The 7,198-nt window shown below is 33.1% G+C and overlaps 1 pseudogene; it reads right to left on the minus strand.

Moving 5' to 3' along the window:
• Positions 1-6,360: 6,360 nt before the first annotated feature.
• On the minus strand, positions 6,361-6,619 carry LOC122751815 (annotated as a pseudogene).
• Between the last annotated feature and the right edge of the window lie 579 nt (positions 6,620-7,198).

A 7,198-nucleotide genomic window follows, 5' to 3' on the forward strand; every position in this document is an offset into this window, starting at 1 on the left:
CAGATAAGAAAACTGAGGCAAACAGGATGAAATGACATACTCAGGGTCACACAGCTAGTAAGTATCTGAGAACAGATTGGAACTACTAAAGATGAGTCTTCCTGACTCCAGGTACATTTCTTCATCCACTGAGCCATCTAGCCACAGCTTCAGAGGACTTGCATTAGAATCTCAACTCTGACACTTATTATGTGATCTTTGGTTCTTTAGTGAAAAATAAAGATATTGGCCTCTAAATCCCTTCCATCTCACAATATCTGGATTTATGATACTCTTACTTATTTCTTTTCTATACTTTACTACATGTCATTCTGAAATACTTTAAAGAAAAAGTTCCATGGTGGGCTTTTGGGTATTACAGGCCCTTTGAACTTTTAAAGAATTGGGTCAAAAAAGCAATTGTCTTTGCAAATTCTTCATGTGTGATTGAAGGAATCCAATCTTTGTACCTAGAAAATATTAAGTAAGAACTGGTAAAACCAAAGATTATAATGAAAAGTTTATTTTGCAGTTAGTATTTTAAATCAACTTAGTTTTTTCATTCAATGAAAAAAAATTCCTAAGATATATTGTCAAAATTATTTTTAAAGTATCCTGCATGGTGGGTGTCATTCATTATGGAAAAGAAGTAGTTTGGTCTTACCCTTTAGCATATTTGATTTCTGTGTCACTATATTTTCACATTTTTCTCTCATTATGGAAAAAAAAAGTTCTTCCAATGACAAACTTTTCACTTTAATTAGCAGCATCCTAAAGTTCAAGATTTGTAATCTAGGAAGAGTGTTATTAACCTTTTAAAATAGGCCACTCATTGTGTAGGCCACCTTCAATGGAAAGTTAGGGAAATCAGGAACATCATGTTCATTTCACTAACTTTACCATTGGCTTATAAATGAATAGATTTTTAAAAATCTTATGGAGGAATATCAGGAACTTAATTAAACCACACATCCCCTTCTATTTTTGGATGACATTTTGATAAATTATAATTACTTTTACTTTACAGGAAAATTATCTTGGAGAGAAACCATGTTTTAAGATGGATGTTTCCTTACATTATACCTTAAAGAAGGTATATTGATTAACTTGGAAGTGGGGTGCTTTAAGGTATGAATGGATAGATAATACTGCCTGGCATCATGATCTAAGGAGAAAAGATAAAAGTAAAAATAGAGTCATGCCACCAAGAATGAAAGTGTGAACAATATCTGACATCAGTAATCAACACATCTGTGCAAGAAGAGAAATTACAAATGTGATCTTGGCTACATTGGGCTGATATGGCTACTATTATTAGCTGAGGCAGACCCTGTGAAATGTATATCCTACTTGTGATTTGATGCCATGTGTTACATCTCATTTAGAATTTAATGAGCAGAAAATAAATAGGGACTATTCTCCTTGCATTTAAAAATAAACAGCAGTACAATTTACCTCATTGAAAAGTATAAACCACTTAGAGAATATTTTAATAGTGATCTTCATTTGCATAAAATTATCTAAATACAAAATACCCTTAATCATTTTAACTTTATGATTTTGGGTTTATCACTTAATATTATGTGTGTCTCCATTTCCTCATATATAAGATAATTTGTAGTAGAACATTTCTAAAGTCTTATATATGTTCAGTATTGTGAATAACAAAGCTACTCACATAACAAAGCTACACACAAAGTTTGATCAACAAACAAGTTAAGAAAACCTACATAGAAAATCATTGCAATTGATCATACATATAATACCACAATTTAGTAGTTTACTGCTTACTGAAAGGGTTTGTGTTTGCCATATAAAGATATCTTCATTTATATAGTTGTAGTTCTTTTTTTGTTTGTTTGTTTCCACCCTTCTGTTTTCATTTTTCACTTTGCAAAACAGAAAGGCCAAAGTTTGTGGTACATAGAGGGCTAGCCCCAGAGCTAATAAACCTGTGTTCAAGAGGTCTGACACATTCCCATTGGGAAACCATGGAAAAATAATCTAACATTTTAGTGTATCACTAAGATTGTGGATTGCAGAGAAAGCACCAACCTGAATTTATAAGAGTTTGCTCATATGGGGATTCCTTTGCCAGTCAGTCAAATAAGCATATGTTAAGTGTTTAGTGTGTATTAGGCAATGTGCTAATTCTTTAGTACATGCGAGAAAGGAGCTCACATTTTAATGAGGGTGGAGGATCATGGAAATAAATATAAATACAGAAGGAATTCTGAAAAGTGAATATGCTTTCAGCTAAGGACACAGGGAAAGACTCTTCAAAATCAGAATCTCAGTTGAGATCACCCTCAAGTTATGTCAACCAATGGAATTGAATTATACTAGCCAATTACCTTTGATCAGTGTGTAATGATCTGTCTCTATCAAATGCGGATAAAAGCCAAGACCATGTTAGTGTCACAGGCTTCTTGGTGTTTTTGGCTTCTTGGACCTGCTTTTAGTTGATAAGTACTCTCCTTTTAGGACAGGGTAGACTGGTTGCCCATGTGCTGTCTTAGAGACAATATGGCACTGGGGTTTTTCTGCTTTTGTTAAATGTCACATAGTCAATACTTTACTGATACTCAATATTAATTGATAATAAATGCTGCCTAAATGGGTGCAATAGCCATTATTATATAAATATCCACATATGCATATATTAGCCACAATAATTTTTAAAATATGGCCTAGCTCCAATAATTTAGCAAGCACAAAAATTTCATGCATACATACATACATATATGCACACATATATACACATATTTATATGCATATGTATAATCTTTATATATATACACAATGTATTTACATTATATATAACATATTATATATAATACTTATGTTTTGCATATATAGGTGTGTATGTATTAAATATGTATATGAATATATATATATATATTAGATAGATAGATAGATAGATAGATAGATAGATAGATAGATAGATAGATAGATGATAGATAGATAGATGATAGATAACATTCTATATACTGTGTACACACGCATATTTGTACAACATAAATAACATTTAGGGGAGTTAAGTGGCACAGTGAATAGAGTGCCAGGCCAGAAGGAAAGGAAACTTTTCTTTCTGAGTTCAAATCTGATCTTAGACACTTACTAGCTATGTGACCCTGGGAAAGTCACTTAACTCTATTGGCCTCATTTAACATCTGTAAAACAAGTTGGAAAGTGAAATGGTAAACCACTTTAGTATCTTTGCCAAGACAACCTCAAATGGGGTCAACACAATTGAAAAATAACTTAACAACAAATAAAACATTTAGCAATATAATATTTATCTATGTATGTATATGTGTGTATATGATTTATAGTGCCTACATGACAAGTAAGCATAAATGTCAATTTGTTTACATAGCAGATTGCAGAGCCACTCCTTTTATCTATAAAAATTAAACCTTTCTCACTACAAGACATTGTAGCATTCTGATATTTTAAAAAATATCTTTCAACCTCTTTTGTTAAAGCTGCTAGTATTTTAATTTCTTCAAATCTACAGCAAAGCTTTTTGTTTAAAATAAACAATGGAAATATAGTCAACTTGCCAATTTATTAATAATGAAATATCTTAAAGGTATATGTTTAAGTTGTTTGCTACTTGGAAGACACTGTGTCATGGAAAGAAAAATATTAGTGGATATATTCAAGACTAGGGCACAAAATCTATGTATCTCATTTTATATATATATATATATATATATATATATATATATATATATATACACACACATTTCTCTCTGCTAAAATAGAAGTAAAACTGCTATTTTCTGTAAGACTTCATATTGATAGCAGGACAGAATAGGGATTGCCCTATCTCTAAGCCAGTAATGGTGGGTTCCATGACCTGAACATCTAATAGGGTAAAGATAAAAGCTGGTGGAAGATAGAGGTAGGGAGATTTGGTATGAAGAAAAGGAAACGCACACATATACATAGCTATATTTAACTTTTTCATTCAGAAGATCTTTCTGGATGTCAAGAGTGCAGGTACATTTTAGGGGACTTCTGAGTTTTCTTGTTTTTCCTACCAACAACCATGGTTATCTTCCACCAACCTCAAGTGTAGTCAGCATGGTCTCCCTACAATCATAAAAACTTAGAGAATCACAACACCACTTTAACTTACACATTAATTGAAACATATATGACTCATGAACAATTCTATATTAAACTTCAGTGAGCTAGTCTTCTGCTAGATTTTTGTAGTTTCTGGACTTATAGCACTACCTTAGGTAGCTGTCAAATAGGGAGTTGGCATGGTTTATTCTTCCACCAAAGTTTTATCATTGTCCCCTCAGTATGCCCAGTGCTGCCTTTTCCTATTCACTCTAAAAGGTAAAAATCCTTATTTCATATACATATTTATAATTTTGAAATTAGAAGTCTAATGAGGACCTTGCTCCAAAGTTTTCTCAGGAACATTTTTCACATTAGGCATTTTGCTTTTTTATTCACTTACTTGTATGTTTTTTAGAAACATAAGGGCAACTTCAACAGAAGCAGAAATTTGTATATGTCATAAAACCTCAGATTTAGTCTTTTATTCTTTAGTGTGCTCCGGGAAAAAAATCTAATTTAGGTTTTATAATACCCAATTTCACGTGCTTTTCTGAAGCAGCTGGCAAGCTTAGACTGAGAGTAGTGAACTGAAGATAGCAGAGAATTCCATCCTCTCAGTCTTTGTCACTTTAACTTCTGGCCTGACATTTTAATATGCTTTGTATTTAATTATATAAGCAGTTGTGAATATATGAGTTTTCTGTATGCATCTGAGCAAAAGCATAACATCTTTATTTTATCACATTTGTATTTAGGTTTTGATTAAAAAATTACTTTGTTTGTAAATTTCTTTTTTATATCTGTAATTGATTTTATGTTTCTCTACCAAGTATCATTGGGTCTCTTCCATTAGTAACAAGAATACTTTTTAATATTAATAGCATAAAAATACATAAACTCAAGTCCATAGAAGAAAACATCTTATTCTTTACCATAATCTTTAACAAAATTTACTTTCAAAGTTAAATGTAATTGAGAACAATCATTCCTATTTTTATATATTTGATATAATTAGAAAATGATTTTATTGTTCACATAATAATGAACAGATAAATGGCAGAATCAAATTTCCTACAGTAAACTTAATTTGTAATAATCAGTACTCCTGCATTTAATAGTCAATAAGGTGGATAATAACTTTTAAACATAGCATTATCACTGTGCTTTACATATTATAATGTAAGTATAAAAAGTAGTAAAAAAAGTAGTAAAAAAAATTCCATATAATATCATACTTTAAACGATTTCAACATATAATCATCTGACTTGAAGCTCAATCACAGTGGGAGAGAATTTCAGATATCTTGATAAAACCCTTTATTTCATGAAGAAACACAATTTCTATGAAATATGGAAAACAACATCATATTTGAATACCTTTTGGTAGTTGTTATTTTACATACCTATGCCAAAAGTCAGTTTTGGGAAGATTTTGTTAATTTCCTTTAAAAAAATTATTCATTCTTGTGTTTGCATAAACTGATTATTTTGCTAGTCTATATTACTAAATAATTCTGAGTTTATAATAGTCCTTATGTTTAGCCAAATTCTCCAGCAAATATATCAGAGGATATAGCATCATACATCCTCAAGGGGTATCCAGTTTTCTTTTTTTTTTCCTAAAGAAAAAGCAACCTGTTGACTTTTATTCCCAGTGATTTCAAATACAATGGAGTTGTGCATAGTAAATATATTATCAACAATGAAGAACATCACCAAAAGAACAGTGAAAATCAATAAAATCATCTACAGGAATTTATTAGTTTCTGACAGTCACCAGGTACAGTACTAGGCACTAGATCCAAAGACAGAAGTAAATACTTCCTACCCCTGAGGATCTTACATTCCATGGGAAAAATGCAATACTCATGGTAACAGAGAAGGTTTCTTCAAGTGCTCTTATTTGCCCTTCACACTATTCCCAAATCATTGACTAGATGTTTTTTCCTGGTATAGTTAAGATTTCTTCTCCATTCTGGGAAGTACTGTCAATGTGTATACAATTAACTTTATTATTTTTTTTCTGTTTTGAACCCATCCAAAAAAAAGAACTACCAAATACCTTAGTGTAAATTTTTCTTCTATTTCTTCTGTGGAGTTTTTTCCTTCTCAAATGGCATATCTAAAATACCTTCATGATAATCACTCCCAACTAATGAAGTTAATACTGTTTTTTGTTTTGTTTTGTTTTTGTGAAATTTGAAATTTATTACATCTTTAAACTATCTTTATACACTCTTCTTCTATATCACAGAGCTGACCACCAGGTAACCAACATTGTTGCACTTCATACTGAATAGCTTATTTTTCTTCTTCAAATTCCGTCGGCTTCTTCCTCTTTGACTTCTCAAACTCCTGGGTTCCCCAAGTATAGAAGTATAGGAAGTAAAAGCCTATAAATGGGGGGGGGGGCGACCCGCAAAATGGAGTCCTGCGTCCTGCGTAACATTTTCGGGATGCCCTTCGTTAAGTAGCTGGGGAAGGCTTTTTGCTTGGACGGGGAAAGGCTGTAGGAAATTATGTGCCTCACCCGGATCAGGTTTCCGAACTCGAGGCCCATCTTCCAGCCGCCTTGGGTCCCTACAAGGGCAGACACAGAGTTACCGGCAAAGTCTAGGCTGAGGAGATCCCGGTGTCCCCCGGAGCCCCTTGGGGTCAGAAAGCCCCACTCTGCTGTGGAACCCGGACAGCGGCCTCCCTGCTCCCCCCGCCCCTATACCAGTGTCCCTCCAACACTGTTAATAAAGAAAAGAAAAAGCATAAATCAAAGAAAGAAAACGAGCATTCCCCATGCCCAGGATAAATGGTTCATACTCCTATGAAGGAAACTGGGGAGAAAAAAAAGAGGATTAATCATATCCGCATCTGTGGCGGAGGTGGTATGTCTGGCTGTTCTTCAAAACACTTTTTTTATCCAAATACAATTTACAGTCTGATTACCCAAGCAGCTTCATTCCCAAAGTAATGGTTCCTTTATTTATGGTAGTTATCTATAGTGGGTCTTAGTTACCACTCTAAATATAACTTCTGGGGGAAGAGCCAAGATGGCAGAAGAAAAGCTGTGACTCCCCCAAACTCTTGAAATACTTGTCCACTCATTCCAAAATATACCTCAGCCTGGGTGCTTACCCAGCTCAGA

This window comes from Dromiciops gliroides, chromosome 3, assembly GCF_019393635.1.
Source record: "Dromiciops gliroides isolate mDroGli1 chromosome 3, mDroGli1.pri, whole genome shotgun sequence".
Classification (NCBI taxonomy): Eukaryota; Metazoa; Chordata; class Mammalia; order Microbiotheria; family Microbiotheriidae; genus Dromiciops; species Dromiciops gliroides.